Source organism: Streptopelia decaocto, assembly GCF_964273445.1.
Source record: "Streptopelia decaocto genome assembly, chromosome: 7".
Taxonomy (NCBI): domain Eukaryota; kingdom Metazoa; phylum Chordata; class Aves; order Columbiformes; family Columbidae; genus Streptopelia; species Streptopelia decaocto.
In genome coordinates, this window is record NC_138661.1 from 54,198,506 (window position 1) to 54,218,436 (window position 19,931).

At 42.5% G+C, this 19,931-nt stretch overlaps 1 long non-coding RNA gene across 4 annotated transcripts in view; it reads left to right on the plus strand.

Annotated features, from left to right (window-relative positions):
- Positions 1-17,875, plus strand: part of LOC309442709 — a 70,904-nt gene extending 53,029 nt beyond the window's left edge. For 2 of the 4 annotated variants that reach the window (XR_014184664.1, XR_014184666.1), the window contains exon 8: positions 14,815-16,275. This is a non-coding gene — a long non-coding RNA (uncharacterized lncRNA). The other 2 variants (XR_014184665.1, XR_014184663.1) reach the window with 2 other exon arrangements.
- The last annotated feature ends 2,056 nt before the right edge of the window (positions 17,876-19,931 follow it).

The window sequence follows — 19,931 nt, forward strand, 5'->3', positions numbered from 1 at the left end:
TCACTAAAATTTTAAACTCAAACATGACCAGTGCAGAATAAAGAAGGGTGGAGAAGATTTGGAGAAGTAAACAAGTAAAAGTTCCCCTCTTGAGTAGAATGGCAGTGAGGAACTCCTTATGGAGGATTTAGCTGGATCAAAGGATACAGTAAAGCACAGAAGTTTAATAGCTTTTCCAAGAGTCATGCATATCAGTGCAGTATGAACACATTTACCTTTCATGAATTTCCTTAACTCGCTGAAAGAATGTTAAAACTTAACACCCTTCAAGGTCTGGAAAAGCCACTCTCAACTGAACAGGAGCCCAGTTTTCTAGTAGATTTGGACATGGTTGGTCTACAACTTCACTTGGAGTATGATGAGGAAAATGCCATAAAGTCTCTGTGCAGATAAAAATCCACCTCTGAAAGCGTGTGGTTGTGACAGCCTCTTGCTCAGCTTTGGTGACAGCTGGAGGCCCGTGTTCTGATAAGCAGTAGCTATCGCACACCCCACTCTTCTGGGCTGAGGCTGGCTCCCGCTGGAAGAAGAGGAGGCGGCACAGCACATCATGGAAGGTGCTTGGTCGTAAACTATATCAACAGGTCCTCTCCTTTAAATGCCTTTTGGGCAAACTATGATCAGTGTTGCTATAATGATGTTAGTGCAGGTATCTGTTGGGTTTGTTCTTGTGCCTTTGATTGGAGTTTGCTATTCCATTGGAGTTTGTTTTTTGAGGGGTGTGCTTGTGGTTTGTTGGTTTGGGTTTTTTTGTGTTTGTTTTGTTGGTTTTTTTTGTTAGTTGATTGGTTGGGTTTGTTGTTGTTATTGGGCTTTTGTTTTGTTTGGTAAGGTGATGGCTAGGAAAATACAGTGGAATTGTCTTCTGTCTGCTTGTATTTCCCTTTGTATCCCTCAGTTCCCTTTAGGGACAGCTACCACTTGCAGGAAACTAACACAAGGCTCTGGCTTAATACCGAGAGGTCTCCAAGCTAAGCCCTGGTTTAGTGGGACTTGGGTTATACAACCCTTGTAACAACTGGTGCTTCTTAAGGGAGCTGCTATCTCCCAGAATAACTCCGTGGATCAAGTTTTGTCCTCTCCTTTATCTCAAAGTTCACACTTCTGATTGTCCTGCTTACGAAGAGGGTTGCCGACAGAGAAAGACGGGCAATGAGCAGGAGCTGATGGAATATCCTTTTCCTATTATTAATAACGGTTCTTATGAAAGTTGTCCTTGTCCTGACTCCTGCAGAGAAACTCTGTTTCCTTGGTGGTTGTTGCTGATCTATGTTCTTGTCTGTTTGACTTCCGCCCTGGAAAACAGGTGTAGAGATGCTATAAGTAGCAAGGAGTCTAACGCATGCAGCGAGTTCCTTGCAGACTCTAAATTACAGTTTTCCTTCCTGTGCCACAACCTCAGGTCCATGACCTGCAACTGCAGCATATTTTCTGTGACTAACAGCTGTAATTCCCTAATTATCATGCTCTGTTCTCCTGCTGTGCTGTAGATTTTGTTACCAAGGAAGCAAACCAAGTTTCCTCATTCCTGCTCTTGCTCTGTCTACTTCCAACTGTTTTAAACCCACCATTTGATGCAGCCCATAAAGACAAATGACTATCTCTTCTTTCAAATATTCTAAGTCTCTGGGACATATTATGTATCTACATGCTGGGAAGAAGAGGGCAAAATAAGTCTTTCTGGCCTTTTAGTGAGGGCAGCTGGTCCAAAGCTATTCCTAAGTTAGAAAAAGTACCTTTATTAGCTGTAACCATCCTCTGTGGAGTGCTGGAATAAAAGTCTTCTCCAAGAGTGGGTCCAAGTAAATGGTACTTCTATGAAGTGACTAGTAAAACTATATAAAACTCTGGAAAAGGAAGGTGTGCATCAGACTCTGACAGCAGGCTGCATGTGTGTGGTGTAACAGGGATACAAGCCTCATTATTTGAGAATGACTGACATGGTAATGGGGCCAATGCATCACTTTCTTTTTGCACTCTCCATTATTGAGGTTGGGGACAAGTGACTGCATGCCAGATAGAAAGGAGAATAAACCTGTGCTAATCTACATAATTAGAGCAATACAGTTAGATTGTACTGTGACAGATAAGTAACTGATTAAAAAATCACAGAAACACGTTAAGCAGCAGGAAAACCTTCTACTTTCTACAAAAACCACAGCTAAATATTAACCTTCTAAGTACTGCAAAGTCTACTGCTGCACCTTAGGCTTTATTGGATGATGCCCACAGGTAAGCCTAATGCTCTAGAAAATTGTCAGTTTGGACATCAGTCTAATGTGGCTGTGTCCAAGACACTTGTGTAAAGCCCCTGTTGCCCTTGGTGGGGGTCTGATACACAAGAATGCTTCCTATGGGCCCAGCCTCCAGTAATTAATATTTCACATCTCACCCCAGAAATAACCAAGTTGCAACATGAATGATGTCTCCTAGGTCACAGGATAAAAATTACTGACTCCAGGAGAATTTGCTGCTTGGCTCTTCTTGCCATTAAGAAGTTCCTTCCTCTGGATCACTGGAGTTAAATCCATAACAACTGGGTCTAGCAAACATGACACCCCAGGGGATCAATAAAGGAAATTATCTGTTTGGCCTCAATTGGAGGAGGCAAAAAGATGAAATACAGCTGCCAAAAAAAAGGAGTAAGTTTAGACACTACAGCAGATCCCTCCATAAGACTGTCCAGCACTACTTTATCAGCAAACTTCACAAGGGTCTTTGTGAAGTGCATTGAACAGCTGGCAAGCATGACTTGTATGGATGCACACAAATCTGTGGGGCCTGATGTAGATGTATCTGTACTACAGATTAACAGTAGGAAGAACTAGATGACCTCTAAAGATGCTTTTGTTCAGATACTGCAACTCTGGTCTTGTGCATAAGTGTTTAAATGTACACTTTAGCATATACTTCATTTTAGTGTAACAGAAGTTTGCTTTTAAGATGCACTGAACTCAGGGTTAGAGGCACTAGAGTCAAAATTTGTACTTCATAGGAACTTAAGTTATGGTGGCGAGAGCTCAGTAGATGTTTTGACTTCATGGCACTATGACATGGCATTATGCTATAATATGCTTTTCTAGACTGTAACAATGCCTAATCTGTGCTAGCATGCGAAGTCTGAATAAAATGTAAAGGTGTTGTGGTTTTGTTGTTTTGTCTTGTTGTTGTGTTTTTTTTTTTTTTTTTTTCCTGTGAGAACTGTAGAAAACCACTGGGTTTGCCAGCTCTTTTGGATGAATTCAGTTGTACTTTGATCACAGCTAATGTTTGAATAGGAGTGCCCCTTGCACGAGCTCTGTGCAGCAGAGGGATGTAATGAACTTGGAAGAAAAAATGTTGGTCTCTGTGCCTGTGGGATAATCAGTCCACACCTCTGCCCTGGCAGGAGAGCTATTGAATAAGGGTGCCAAGAGTTCTTGGCTTTGACAGATGCACCAGTTGTACTAATGTCTTACCCAGCACATCTTTATGTAAGGCAGAACTTATTGTTTGATGTAACTGTAACTGGTTTAGGCTTCTCTGGCTGCTTACCGAGTGTACCCCTTCACAATGTGTGAGGTTTCCTGTGCTGGCTGGCAGATTGTAGTGGGAAGGTCCCCAGCACATGTTGTGTCACCTGTCCATTTTCCTTGTGTGACCCTTCCCCAGCGAGGTGTGCATGTCCCCCACACCCCTACCAGCGCTGTCATTCTCTTTCAGTAGTATCAAAAGCCCTTCTAAAACAGGTGTTGGATGTGTAACCTAAAACCTTTTGTCAGGTATAACAAAGGATCCAAGGTGTTTTTTCCCTTCAACATAGCCTATGAGAAATCACCTTATAGCACTTTACCGCTAATACTCATTAAATTGGTAACTGCCTCAGAGGGGCAGAGTGGGACATAGTCTCATGCAGTGAAGAAGCTTAATGGTCTTGGGGTTTGGGTTGGCTTGGGTTTGGTTTTGTGTGTGTGTAGTGTTTTTTTTTTTTTGGGGGGGTGTTTGATTGTTTTATTTGGGTTGGTTTGTTTGTTTAAAGTGCAGGCTTCCACCACAGCAATCCAGGTGTTTTACCCTATCTGAGCTCAACAAAAATAGTGCTTTTGGGCCTGGCTTAGTTCATTAACACCACCAGGAGCAGTGAGGATGTGAGAAATCTGGGTGTAAAGAGCACCTGTGTACTGTGCACACAAATGCCCAGATGGAGCAGCAAGATGTGTGTGCAAACCCTGAATCCCAGCTATGCTCAGCAGCCAGGAGTGCTGTCCTGCAGCATTCCTGCTTGGGCACGCTCACAGCTGACACACTCGTGCTGTGGCACTGGGGACTTGGGTTGCACAGAGATGTGCTGGGCCACAGCACAAGCACAGCCTGAGCTGCCTGGGTGCTACCTCTGCCTTGCTGCTGTGGAGGTGGCATTAGCTGGGGCTGGCAGACTGTGTCTCTGAGCCTCCTGAAAGGAGAGCGAGGGTGCGTTGAGAACCACCTTGCTTTGATTAAATACTTTACTTGATGTGAAGTACATATCTGGCAAAAAAAGTGAAGTGCTGACCAGAACACTGTGACTAAAGTCAGCCAAACTGAAGCTGAAACTGCAGAGAGATCGTTGCTGTATCATAATACTGAGTTATAAAAGCTTATGTTCTTTTCTGGGTTTGGTTTTGTTTTGTTTTTTTTTCAAACAAGAAGCAAAGCAGATACTTTATAGTCATGGACATTAACCCTTGTTTGGAGGAGCAGGAATGAGCCTCAGTATCCACCCGCTACAGCCATCTATTACTGTGCTCTCCAGCTGCATTTGTAGCCCTGCACAAGGCTTACATACCCGTGTGCCAGCTACAGCATTGCCTCAAGCAGGGCATGAAAGCAAGCTGGCATGGGCGAGGGGCATGGGGATAAAGGCCTTGGGAAAGGTACAAGCCATAACATTTGTCCTTGACCAGCTCAGGCTGCTATTTGGTTGTGTAGTTATAGGTGACAGGTAGAGGGAAGGACTACAGCTGAGTAGGCTGGATGGATGGTGCTTTCTCCTCAGCTCTATGACTAGCAGTGATGTGCTTTGCTTTTGCTGCTTGTCCATCCCGCCAGTGTAAGAAGGTGAGTAGATGGGAAACCTGAACTGTAGATGAATCCCCTAATGTGCAGGGAGTGGTTGACAGGTAAGTTGCAGGGTGGGCTGCTGTCAGGGGACAGACTAGGAGTGTCTGCCACATGCAGGCATGTTGTTGAAGTATCTGATGTGAGTAAATGGTCCAAATATAAAATAATGAAGTAAACATGTCTAAAAAACCTACTGTGCTTACGTTGTAAGACAGCTTGACAGGTGTGCAGGGAACACAGACATGCTGGAGCACTCACAGCACACTGCCCTGCTGGTTTGTGACTCACCTGTCTGTTGTACAAGTAGCACACTGGGTATCACCAGTGTGGTTTGGATCCCAAGTGTCCAGCATGCACCTATTCTGTTTTCCATGGGCACAGTGCTTAAGCTCTGTGCCTGAGTGCATTTTGTTACTAGTGGGTGTTGTTTTACATGTGGAGGGGTGTGTTTTGTGTCTTGAGTGCGGTGTGCATGTGCAGCATGCACAAGTGGTTGGTGACTCACATCTGTGGCGAGGGGTTTGTACAGTGCATGAAGATGCCCCACTGGGTGCCACTGAGGTCCCCCCCGCCCAGCTGCCCTCCAGCCTGCTCCGACTGATCGCATCCCCCTCCCTCCTGCCCAGTACGGGTGTTGTCATGGCCGGCTGCAGCTGTCTGGGGATGAAGCACCCTGTTGGGGTGCCAGCCAGTCTGGCTGCTGTGCAACAGGAGCCTGCCTGCAGCCCCACTGGCATTTTTTAAAGGCTGGAAGGGTTTTGTATGTCCCACTCCCCCTCACTGCACAGCCCTGCTCTGTGAGTTGGAGCCCTGACAAGGTAACATCCCCTCTGCATCCAGCAGCAGGATTCTGGTACAGCAAGACCCACCGTATCAGCCACAGTCTTGAAGGGGAAGGTGCAGGCAGGGCAGGCTGCTCCCTCTGTCGCAGCAGGGGAGATGCTCAAGGTACAGGAACATGTCCAAGCCTCATGGGACAGAGCTTGTAGCTCCTGGAGCCAAGCCGCCTACTCTGCCTCCCCTTCTGCTCTGCCCCCTCATGGCAGCACATCCGCAAAAACCTAAATCCAAAGCAAGGTTAACAGCTGGAGCCATTCCTCATTGTAGCAGTCTGGCTTTGTAACCATTTCTCTAAGGGCACTGCCTGCCTGCTGGGGGAGAAGTCTTGAAAGCATCTGCACTAGTCAGGAACCAAATCCTCAAAGGGACTCTGGAGCTGCTTGGGTGCTTCTGACCATTTACCCTGACCATAACAGTTGATCTAAACACAGAGGAACATCCCTGGGAGGCCTTAACTACTTTTTTTCAGCCCACTTGTGTTTTCATCACAACTCTGATTTATACAACCTCATCAACTCTTCTCTGGTTTTGCCATTTTAACTTAGCTGAAAGAAAGCCATATGTACATAATATCATGCTGAATGTTAGAAGCATTTATATTTTGATTTACAAAACACCTCTTTAAAATAGACAATAATAATAAATATACACAAAAAAATAAATGAAGCAGGTAGAAGGGGTGCTATTCACACCTAACACACTAAAACAGCAAGACAAAACCACATGGTACCAATTTCCTTCCCTCCTTCATGGTCTTTCAAAGATCCAGTGTTTCATCCACCATCAGAAAAGGCCAGCTTGGGCTGCTGGGCGTGTGCAGGGGGGATTTCTTCAGTGGAACTCCTTACCCATAGCCTGCAGGCTCAGCTGCTGCCTGAAACAAGTGTCACACGTTAGAAGAGCTGCAAAGCTTAGACCCTGCATCTTCTGTACCAATTTAAAGCATTGCAGCCATTTCTCAATCTGGCAAAAAAAGCATGCATGCATTTGATTTTTTTTTTTAATGTGCATGTACATACATGCTATATATATATATACACGTATACCCAGTTGCACATAAGTACATACATATTTCTTTACCTTTATATACAAATATGGGTAGACAGATGAAGATGGACATATGCTTGGCTAAAGAAAGACATTTAGAGTGTCCAGTTAACAGCCCAGCACTTCCTACTCCAGTTCAGCAATGGCTGCAATCCTGTGCACCTCACAGTCCCAGCTAGTAAATTAAAATGCAACTTGTTCTGTTTTAGCCTGTGTGACAAATGGCACAAGTGCTCAAGCTGAGGGCCAGCAGCAGGTAACCTGCCACCCAGGGCCATTCAGTGACCCGTTTCCATCTCAGCAGCTGAAACTGTGGGCAGTGATGTTTCAAAGCTCCCATACCACAATTTTTAGACAGGGAGCAAAATGAGGCTGAGTAGTAAGAGACAACAGGAGTGGGGAAAGCTGCATTTCCAGAGACACAATGGTTCCTGGTGGCAGACAAGAGACTTCCAGCTTCTGCTCTAGGGTGAGCATTCAGGGTGCCAGGTTCTACCGCCTTCAGGGACACGGGAAATAGCTTGTGAAGCCTGGCCCATCATTTCTTCCTGTGGTTTGTGCCATCCCAACATTTTCCTTCCCCTGATCCCAGTCTGAGGTACCCAGCTCCAGCCTGAGACACAAGCGTTAAGTCTCCTGCTGTGCATCCAGCATCTACGGAAACTGCCATGGCCCTTTATATATATAAATATATATATACATATATATATGTATATATATACATATAAAAATTTATGTTTAGATATACCCAAAAGATAGAGAAGATATTTTATATACTCAAACATATTTTCTCCTGACCTGTATAAAGACATCTAGCATAAACAACTGACCATCCACTTCTACCCAAACAATCCTGTTACTCACAAACGAGTGCAGTAACATGTTACCAAAAACAAGGCAACTGAAAAACCAGCTGCAAAGGCTGGGAGTGTGCTCCTGCACCCATGGCGAGTGCGTGCACACCACAGCCATGCCTGTCAGCCTGTTTCTTGGACGTGAAAGCACAGGGTAAGTAAGATACTCTGGGGTTTTTTTTGAGAGAAAAGCATTCAAAATTTACAAGACAATTCTATAGCTGTAACACGAGTTTGTACTGTACGTGCTTCTTACGGTGCCTTGTGACTAGGCTCATGCTATAGAAACCTCACTGTTATATGCAGAAGACTTTGTCTCGCTGGGCATTTTCTGCACCAAGCTTTGCATTCCTCCCTTTTTCCCTAACCGTCCTTCCCCAACAAAGGCTCTTTTTGCAGGAGAATTAACGTGCAAATCATCGTATCTGTTCCAAGAGCAGAGTGTGTCGGTCTTATTTACTCTGTGAGGAGCACTGGCATTCATGGGACACCAACAGCTGGATCTGAGCATTTCCTTTAATTGAACAGGTTTATAGTCTTTCTGTGCTGAAGCAATTCTCCACATCACACAAGCCTGCATACCAGCATAAAATGAAAATTTAAGAGCGCTGGCTAACAAGACCGAGAAGCTCTTTGTTTAAACAGAGGCCGATTGTCTGGGTACTTGAGTGCCCTGTTCCTCCAACATTAAACCCACACGAGGGACAGCAGCCTAATCCACAGCTTGCCGCCAGGTGGTATAGAAATTAATCTTCCACTTACCCGGGCTATTAGTTGCGGTATTCATAAAGGTTTGCAATCCAATGAGGCAAGTGACTGAAATTTTCTCCTTGTCATGGACAGTCGTGGCAATGTGGTGATATGAAATATCAGTCTTCGGGGGTGTCCCCTGAGGCAAGGGAAGTGTGGACAATGCACATTGTGGGGAGACTGCGGAGAACAGCCCCCAAGACCTTCTGGTTCAACGCAGACAGCTGGTTCAGGTGTTTATGAGGAAAGGAACTAAATACCAATTTTTCTCACCTTTTAGCAACACCAGAACTCCCATTTTTAGTCTCACAGGACCCTGGGAGTGCTGGACATGCAACACAGCGACCCTCGCTAGGTCTCCCAAAAACTCAGGGGCAAACTGCAGATCTTCTTGTCAGGACATTTAACTCATCTTCCTAACAGGGTATTAGCAGAACAGAGGAGGAAAAGAAATCCAGTAATTTATTAGACCGCTGCTCCATTAAAGTCCAAGGAAGAAAGGGAAAATACTCAGCAGCAAGCAGTTGATCAAAACAGGGACAACACAAGCTGGCCCATGTGAACATTTGGAAAGGTAAAACCTCACTAGTGTTTAGCATGATTGCTTCCAGTATTCATCTGCTCCCATTTCACTGCAGACTGAATTATTTGCAAAGCACTGCAAAAGCTTTTCACAACACCAAGATACACATAACTTGGATGCAGATAATATTGACAAATATTACAACCGTTTTCCCCATTCTTCCCTAGTGTTTTCCCAGCGGCTTCCAATCCCATCTGGCTACAGCTTTTCTTCCTGCCCTCTCAATGACATTCCTAGCCCCAGGAGCTCACCCTCCTGCCACAGCCTCTTAATTTGCCTGCGTGGTGACCGGCCTACTCGCTGTGTAAATGGCAAAGAGGACAGTCAGGGCCAAGTGCAAGTCAGCCCCACGTGTTGGCACATGACTCTGACTTGGTGCCCAGGTATGTCTCCAGGGCGTCCCAGGTCATTCCCCATCCTGGAGAAATGCTCTGCAACACACAGCAGCTTTTTCCAAACGGTAACACCACAGTGCCCCTTTGCTCCATATATTTCTCCTCTCAGTGTCCTCACGTAGCAGCAATGTAATGGTTCATGCACTATCTTCCCCATGTCTGCTATCAAATTTCCAGCTACACCAAATTCTTATTTTTCCAGTGTTTAATTAGGCTAAAGGTCCAAATTCTGCATGATAACAGAAGAATTCAACAAATCTGAAAGGCTTTAATGCAGATTTTGATGGATCCCACAAATAGCAGCAGAGCTAATGCAGAGGTGGCACTTAAAGGAATTTGAATCCGAATTATTTTTGTTTCTTGTTTGGCTTGCTTTATAAAACATGCAGCAATAATTCTAGAGCCACTGTTCAACTTCTTGCTATAAATAACAATTTACCATTGAAAATGAATGTGAAGGGCCCGACCCATGCTTGCAGATTCATGTACCACCCACAAAAGGAGCTTCCAAGAAAGTTGGACCTAGGCTGAAAAGTAAATTTCCCAAAATGGGAAACAATGGGAAGAAATGAACAAATAAGGTATTTAATTCCTTCTGTCCCACATCTTCACTTAATCTGGTGTTAATCCCATCTGTATGTACTACCCCAGGATAGACAACCACACACCCAGACCCAGCCTCCAGCCTAAACCTAAAAGGCCAGGCAAAGAGCAGAAGCAAGTCTGCAGTCCCACTGCTAACCTCCATCCTTAGCTATCACTAGATCTAGCCTTTGCTAACTCATTCTTGAATTAAAAGTAGCAAACCAGTTACGGGGACCAGCTGGGGTCCTGGTAGCAGGAGCTTCAAGGCTGGCTCTATTTTAGCAAGATGTTGTATTCCTGACTAACACTGAACATGATAAAGCATTCTCCTTTTCCTTGTCCAACTTGGACTAAAGTACAAGGATCCAGGAACTGAACCAACAGCCTTGGCTTCCTAAGCTGGCATCTGTATCTCAGCACTAACCACTGCCTTAATACTACAGAAATGTTTAGTTCACTTTAGGAAAACTAAAACTTAACCCTGCCCCAAAGAGAAGCAGGTTCCTGAAAGTGCCAGCTCTCATTTTACCTGTGCAGGACTGTGTTCCCACAATAATGTGATGACAGCCACAAACCTTGCTCCAATTCTACTCATAAACAAAGCCACAATCAGCAGACCTAGTCACAATCATCATGGGTATTTCTGGCAAATGCTGAACAGAAATGTGTGTGTTAGCTAAAGCCAGCCTTTGTCTTGCAGCTGCAAACATTAAGGGATCCACTAGTTATGTAGGCTCAGCTACCTCTATTTTTCTGAAACAACTCTATTTCCCAACTTTGTTACTAATGCTAAAATCAACAGCAGCCTACCAAACAAGAGGAGCAGCCTGTGCCTGAGACAGCTGATGTCTGCCCTTAAACTGCTTGGCCAAAACTGGCATAAGGCAGCAGACTTAAGACTAGCTTTCATCTGAACCAGCCAGAAAAAAACACTACCCTGAGCCATGACGCAGTGAGCAGAGACAGCCAATTGTCCGTGACCTGCTCTGAAAGAGTAACGAAGCATTTAGTGATTCTAACACCAGCTCTCGGTTTGGGTGGATGAGCTTTATTGTGTGCCTCTGTTACCTCAGTCAGACAAGTTCTCCAATTCCAAACTTAATTTCATCTCCACACAGCAACCAACAATGTGCTGCCCTTTCAAACCACTCCCTCCCCCCCTTATAGCTAGACACCTCAAACCTTCTCTTTAAGACTAACTGGAATTGTTGGTAGCCACTTGTATTGTAGTTACAAATATCACAATATGCTCCAAGTCTTAGTTTACAGTAACTCGCGCAGACTCCAGTCTGGACCAGCAGCCATCTTAAGCAGGTACCCATTCCCCTGTGTGAACCACCTACTAATTGCAGTCTCTAATATTTTCCATCACTATTTTAACAGATGCTGACTTCCTAAGGAAGGATGACAGCTTCTATGAAGTAAGAGTTCTAATATTGCTACCATTTGAGAGGGTACGGATATTTCTCTTCTATAGCCTACTGAAGGCTGGGCTGTAACATGACTACAAGCTGTTTCCTCTCGGAAAAGTTTGTTACTCAGTATGAGAAAACCATTTCATTTTATAATCTTTACCTGGAAGTATCTTTGTGTTTTATGAGCACTGAGAAGTTAAATAAGTTGTCTCACTATGTATCAGAAATAGTTACTGACTGAAGTTTTACAGCCAGGCCCATTGTCTGGTAAAAGAAAGTCACTTGGGCTACTTTATTTCTCTTGAAACACGTAACTGAGTTGCACTTTCACAACAGTGATTTGCTAATCTTTATATCTAGAACTTACTTTCTAGGAGCACTTTAAAGTATTGGTACACTCCCATCACAGTCCTAGATGAGCCATGTGCTACTCTATGCAGGTAGAAATTACGGTAGAAGTGTGTGCAATGGTTTACAAGAGTGACAATCTTTGTGAAAAAAAAATCAGCCACTCACGGGCTTCGCACAGTCATTCCTATAGAATACAACTGGGCAGAGGACTATTTACTTTATACATACAGCATTTTTCACACTGTGCTTCAAACACAGTCCCATGACTGCTGCAGGTACCCCAACCTCAGAGAAATGCTTCAAGCTAAATTCTGCTTTTTTAGAAATTCCCATCCACAAGTGTGAAACTTTTGTGGCCACGGGTTCTGCACAAAACCAGCATCACTTACTGGGCACACCACCCCAGCACCCTGCACATCCCAGCATGGCAAGCATCTCTTCTCTTGCTCCCTGCTATCATACCTTGAGGGATGATAGGGATGATTTTTCTTTTTTGGATCTTGCTCTCATGTCCACACTGGCACTTTTGGCACTGTCTTCTAAAACATGATTCCAGTCTTGTAAATGTGAACTCTTGTCCACACACACTTGGTCCACATGTGATGATTTCAGTAAGAGCCCTTGACAGAGGACCACGCTGCCACCACGCCAGCCAGAGCCTCCCTTCTCCCTAAACCAAATTTGGAAGTGCAACAGCATCTCCCAGAGAGCTCTCCTCTAGTGAGGACAAATCAGAACATCTCAAATTGTCACCATTACCTTTTTGTTCCAAGAGAACACAGAACACTAGATGACCCACAACCCAACAGCTATCCCAAGACACAAGCTTATCTGCCACTGATCCATTTACAGACTCTGCAAACATCATACAGGGACCCACGGCATTAAGGCAGCACTAGGTAAAAGCTGGGAGCACTGAGGAGCAGGTCCATCTGACACCCCACAACTCTGCCCTCTTCCCTTGGGACACGTATTCAGGCATGAGGCTTAACAGGCTGCAAGATGCTCAGCAGCTCTGAGGATCAGGGACATACAATATAAACATCTGCAGCTCTCCCCTTGACAGTCAGGGAAAAGAAGTGTCCAGTTGAGGGCAGGATTCACCCAGCCTACTGGAGACACCAGTTTCAGGAAGAGATGCATTGTTATTTCTGTCCACTGACTATCGAAAAGGAGCAGCTCCAATGTGGGTATCTCTTTAGTGGTTTAGGAGAGTCCATCTGCCACCCCCCCAATGCAGAGTGGTACTTCAGTGGGACTTTTTAGTGCTACGATAAGCTAATTATCTATTCACAATTACCAAAAGTTGACTATACCTAAGTACTGGTGCATTTGTGCAAGTGAATATGTGAAATATTTACCATTGGTCATTCTTCCTGTGAAAATTAAAGTCTTTATGGCCAATATCTAGCACTTCATTTCCAGATTTGTCATGCTCAATGGGGATTGCTGGGGTAAAGCAGAAGCAGGAGTCTTGGTTTTCTCAGAACATACATAAGTTTGGGTATACTAGGAAAGAAAGAAAATTTGGCAGAGCCTCTTCAGTCGTGTAGGAAGGAGGCGGGCAGGAAGCACATCATAACTGATCCATCTTTGACATTTTGCCCAACAACATATGCAGTGTATTTTCATGGGAATGTTACAAAGGCAACCACTAAATGGAAATGTTTTGCCTTAAAGTGCAGAAGAGCTACAAAAGTCTCTGTGGAGTCTCTGCTCATAGCTGCTTTGTGCTGTTTAAGGTACACTTCTCTAGAAAAAAAATAACATTCATTTTTAGGTCACTACAAATTATAATGAGAGAAATAAACAAAACTTAAACACAATTAGAAAAAAATACTAGAGAGTTCTTCTTCCAGTCCTTCTCCATTGCAGAGTATTCTTTATGTCCTTCATCAGCCTTGTACTTGGTTACAGATGGAAAATATTAGCTCTGGTTTACAAAACATGGCCCCGTTTCCTGTAACACGGCACAGGTTGGACAAATCTGTCATTTGAGTAGTGTGTCTATTCTGTGGCCAATTCTGTAATCTACCAGCAATGTGATCCTAAACAAGGAATCTCATGTTAGCGGCCAAGACTGGAAAATCCCTGTTTAGTACAATTGCTGCCAAAACCATCTCACTTGCTAAGGACAAACTAATTTTCAATCTGCAGTTTGGGAGCTGTTGCTTTTCCTTTTTAGTTAGTTTGTTTGTTTTAATAAATAAAACACAACTCACTTTCTAAGGTGACACAAATATACACTTGATTTTTAAAAGTGCAAAACAGATTTAGAAAAAATTCTAAGTATATGAAGAATATCACACTGTCTATAAAAATGTTATTCTCTTTTTGAATATAATTTGAACAAATGCCATTTTTCAAATTTGAAAAGTATTTCAGAACAAACAGCAACAAGATTGTTTTGTACAAATAAGTGGAGAACATCAAGGGAGAAAAAAAAAAGGTGTTATACAATACAGGTAGGACATAGATCAAGAATGACCTAGATACAGTTTTAAATGAGAACTTAACCTCAGTTTTCAAGATGGATCAGGGTGTTACAAATAAAGGCAATGAGGATAGGAGATGATCACAACTACGGTGGAAGCAAAACCCAAGAAGTTTAATATATCCATGTTGATGGACACAAGTAAAAGGCAGAAGAAACTACATTTAGTATTTATGATAAGTTTGCCAGGTCACAGATACTTCCAGCTGATCAAAAAGAATACAGTGCAAGAATATAGTGCTGATATTTAAAAACAGAGGTCAAAGAAATTACTCCAAAGAATTAGATTTAAGTATTCAATGCTTTTGAAGAAATCTTGAAGAAGAGAGAAGCTTGATGAGACAAGGGCAAAAGCAAATGTATAACAGACCAGCTTATGAAGTATTGTGTGTACCCAATTAAATGGCTTTTTTTCTTCTAGAAAACTTTTATCAAAGAAAGCTGATTGAAGAGATCTCTCATGTTTGGACATCAATAAAACATTTGACATCACAACACAGGAGAAACATTACTCAAAAGAAGATTAAATATTACCAGAGAAACTATAAATTACATTACATGATCCAAGACAAAATCGAAATGAGTGGTTTTGAGAAGTGAACTATCAGACTGGAGAAAAATTTCTAGCAGAAACTGTCAAGAACAGCTATGGGACAGATCTTTAAGTATTTTCATTCACTATCTTGAGACAAAACCCACCAAAATCTTTCAATGAATTGCACTGAAAAGCATTGCCAGCAGAAAGGAATTTGGGGGCTGCTGTGTACAAGGAGCTGGCTAAACTTAAGAATATGCAAGTAAGGGTGCCCTTTCCATAGTTAATGCACAATATTAATGCGCAAGATTAATTGCAAGAGTTTATTTTTACAGTTTGATAGCTCATTAAAAGCTGCAAAGGCTTGAGAATCAGTTGTGTGCCTGAGCTGGTCCTGCAATGACTGTCAGCATCAACATGATGCACTTACGTAACAGTGAACGCGATCTTACAGGAGACATGCTTGGCAGACACGGGAAGTATTCATACTGCTATGCAAGTGATGACTTGCCTAACAGTATTCTTTTTTTTTAAGAAATAAACTTTTAAAAATAAATATAACTTGCATAGCAGTATCTCCTTCAGTGTATGTGGTATGGTTCAACAGTATTGAAGAAAGACAAATTTCATCTGGAATATGTGCAGCGAAGGGTCACAAAAAGCATCCTGAGCCAGAGCTGGCCTCATTTTGTATCACATGTACCTTTTCCAGGGCTTGAATTCTTCTCTCTTTGCCCTTCTAAATGCTTCTTCTGCAGTTACCTACGTGAAGAGCTTCTTTCAGTTTTAAGAAAGTTGGGATGGAAGGCTGTGGGTTTTGTTTGTTTTTGTTTGGGTTTTAAGTTAAATATTACTAATGTTGATTTTTGTTGCCTTTTCACTCCTTACAGAAATTTGAATTTGTACACATTACATCTCACACTTTGCCAGCCTACTGAGCTCAGGGGATTGATGGCTCCTCTTAGGAGCTGGGTGGTCAAATAGGAGGAGAAGGTTGCACTGCCAGAGCAATCAGTGTCTGGAGTGGTTTCTCAGTGAGAAACACATGAGCAAGACTCAAGGGTCTAAGGGTGGGCTTGGTAAGGTTAGGAGAGGGTCTGCCCCACATTTCCCATGGCAGAGGGCTGTACAGGACAGGAACAGGAATCCCAGTTTTCCATGCACTACTCACATGGCATCCTCTGAGCATTGCAATCCAGGCACAATCATCACTGTTTGCCCAGCAAGTCTGTACTGTGTCACCTGCTTTCAAATGAAGTGTCACCCCGGTCCTGCCCAATTTGGTAATGCAAAAAAATGTTCCATTTTAATTGTCCAAGCTGCCTCTACTCATTACATTTTTATATCTTATTCAGCACACTTAATTACAATGAAGAAATCCTTTTTAACAAAAACACACTGCAAGTGTTGGACTCAGCTGCACGATCACCCAGCACCTCTCTGCATCCATTGTCCATCATCTCCGTTGTGGCGCAGCCTGGTCCAGACCAGCGCCCACTGGGAAACACCAGTCCTGAAAGCTGCTGTGTGGGACATGGGTGTGGGAGCCTGCGGGAAATTCCCCTGGGCTCCTGAAGAGCTTCTCCCATCCCATGGATCTTCTCTAGCAGAGTGCAGGAGCTAATAATATCTCTCTGCTTCTGTTATATAGCATTTCCTCCTCTTTATTTTAACTTTTACTGGTTGCATTACCAGCTGCTCCTTTGCCTCTTGACCAAGTGTCAAAAGAAACCATAAATCAGCTTATGGTATTCATTGAATGGCAATAGTGGCGCTTTCTCCCCTTCTGAAGGACTACAATTTTAAATGCAGCTCCTAAATATACTTTAAGATTTTGTTATTTTAGTTAACATTGAGAAGATTTTTTAAAAGACAATACAAATCCAGCTTTCCTTGGAGAAGGCACGTACTGAGATCTCCTCAAGAGAGTCGTAGCCACTGATTGACATGAGAGGGACAAAGCCAAAAAGCCAGCACAGCTCACAGATCTGGAAAGCAACCTCCAACGGGAGCCAAGAAGCCTCAATACAAGACAAGCATCAGGGAAATGAGGAACCTTGAAACAACTCTTTTGCAATGTGCTGTATTATTATTATTTTTAATGGTTATTTCTAATAAAACACATAAAGTGTCAATATAGTTATTTATTACTTTCTAATATAAGTGTAGCAATTGCACATTAAAACTGGACAAAGTATGTGATTATGAATATATGACATTTAGTTTATTCTTATCAAATTGGCAAATAGCTCTTCTCTTGATATTAATATTAAAATATTTTGTCTAGATAGTTTCCTGAAATATTTTCTCAGCAACAGTGATTAGATTTCAAACATTAGATTGAAATAATGAATGATTGACCACAGGGAAAAAAAAATAGAGCTAACCTTTTTTTAAAATTCAGCAACTAATTTTGAACAACTGAAATTTAAGCTGCTTGTGTTCATCTAGGAAATACTAACAGGAAGAACTATTTGCTCTCTATTAGCACTCCGTCTTTAGTTTCGCATGAATGATAATCCAGGCTGCTTTTGCCTTGGGAGCCGTGGGTTATGTTTCCCACTGACCTTCTACAGAGGCTTCCAAAAATAGGGAACCAGGAGCGGGATGGCACTGAGCGCCTGTGGAGCACAGGCAGCAACTCCTGCTTTGCACCAGGGATCCAGAGCATTTCAGCTTTCATTTTCCTAAATGCTTTTTCAATGTTTCTCTACAAAGATGACCATGAAAACACTATGAAAGTCAAACGTCTTTTTTTCTGTCGAGGAACTCATCTCTTTTTCTATTCTAAACAAGTAATTTTAAGATACTTCCACAAATGCTCAGGAATAACATTTGCAGCTGTCAACTAAAAGATCCTTCTTTTTAGGTATTCACTTTCTCAAGGCACATATATATTTTTTTTAATGCAACAACTAAAATCTAATGACATCCATGGAATATGCAAGTGTAAAAACGAAATGAAGCAATAAAGAGTGAAGACGTATGCAGCAAGGACAGGACAAAGTGAACGAATATTTAATATAAAAACTTATGTGGTATCCCCTCTTCTACAGTTCCTTGTAGCTACAAGATAAGAAGGAACAGAAACAAGCTGTTCATTTTTAAGATGACTTTTAACCCTATACTACTTGTTTTCAGGTCCTAAAAGACCAAATAGCACTGTACCTGTTTCTGGTTTTGTTTCTTAAAAAAAACGAAGCAAAACCACACAACTCCCTGTTACCATTCTTGAAAAGCAAAAGCCTTTCACAAGGAATACTAGAATAAATTCAGCCTTGCAAGTGACACTCGCTCACAAAATTATTCCATATTTAATTTCAGGAGTGAAAAGATGTGTCAAAGTCTTTGACAGTACATTTTCAGTATATATCACATTCTGCTTTACCACATTTGTGTTAACTCCTGCAGCATGCTTTTTGCTAAGGCACAACAGACTTCTTTTCAGGAGGAAATAATAATTGTCTTAATTGCTTGGAATTTCATACCCCATGCAGGTGTGAAAGGCTCCGGTGACTATTCCTCCAAGCGGTGTACATTTCAGTGGTAAACCACCAACTATCTAAGCATAAATTACACTTAAAAAAAGCCGGGGGGTGGGGAAGCGCGCAGTCCTGCAGGCGTTTTATGTAGCACTGCCATTTCTGACATTTTGATGACAAGTTTTATATTTTTATTTCCCCAAAGAAACTTCACAAGCAATTTTATTCAGATACCTGATTCTTGAAGGTATTTTCAGATTATAGATGCATTCCACCCCAAAATAGGGGATTTAAATAACATAACCATTAAGAGCATGAAAATAAGATTCAAGGGACTAATAACTACTGAGAAGTCATAGTTCAGCTACAGCACAGTGGTTTGTTGAGAACTCAGCAGATGCCTAAGTTACAACACTTTTTCTCAGAGACTCATTAAACTGTGCTTATGTCTTACCCTACAGACTGTCATAATAAAACTATAAACAATGCAGAAATCATCCCCATTGCACAATAGCTTGGCACAATAGACAAGGTACCTAAAAGAAACCTTGTCTGAAGATAGGGAGGCACATTCCCATCCCAGATAGGGGACATTTTTACCCTGCTGCCCATCACAAAACTCCTAGAGTTGAATTTGCATTACAGTGTTGGATTTCCCTGCAGAGGCACACACCAAACTACAGCTGATGAACTAAGAGTTTATTCCTCTGGATAAGGAAAAACAATGTCCTGAATACTGAAGGTCTAAATGTCACCCAAGGAGACAGGATTTTAGACAGTAACATGTGCCAGCTTTACCGAGAGCTCCACAGGAGCCGCAAACCCAACAAGAAGAGAAGATTTGTTTGCACTGACAAGCCACAAAGAGGACAGCTGGCAAAAAAATATTCCTCTGGGCCTCACTGGAGCAGTGTTTCCCTCCCCCCTTTGCAAATGCAGATATATCAGGGTTTCCTTTGCTAATACCGTCATGGTTCTAGGTGGCATCAGGTATTTACTTTACACTATTGCTTTACCAGTCTCTTGGATGCTCATGAGCAAAAAGAATCAGATGAGCATGATCTATAACACATTTATTGCTATCCAACGCCTGACCCCCCGAACTGTGAGCAAAGAATATTGGAGACAGTGATGACATTAAGCTGATTTTATACATAATAGGATATATAACAGCCAGTCTCTGTCCTTCTCACCTACTCCAAAAAATGCTGGAACCTATAAAACTTATCAACAATGTGACTTTAGTTACCCCAAACCTTTGGGGTAACTAAAGTCACATTATTGATAAGTTCTATCCTATTTTCCTTTAAAATTCCCCTAAAACTATTGCTGCCTTTGAGGGCACAGGGAATGACATTTTCCTATCGTTTATGGAAATAATTCATCAGCTACATCTATTAAACCTGTGTGTGCTACCACTGTAAAAGACTTCCCAATAAAATGTATATGCTAAATAACAGCTGCCTCTGAATTGTACCACAAGATGATGATTAGATACAAGGCAAACTGTACCCACCTGTG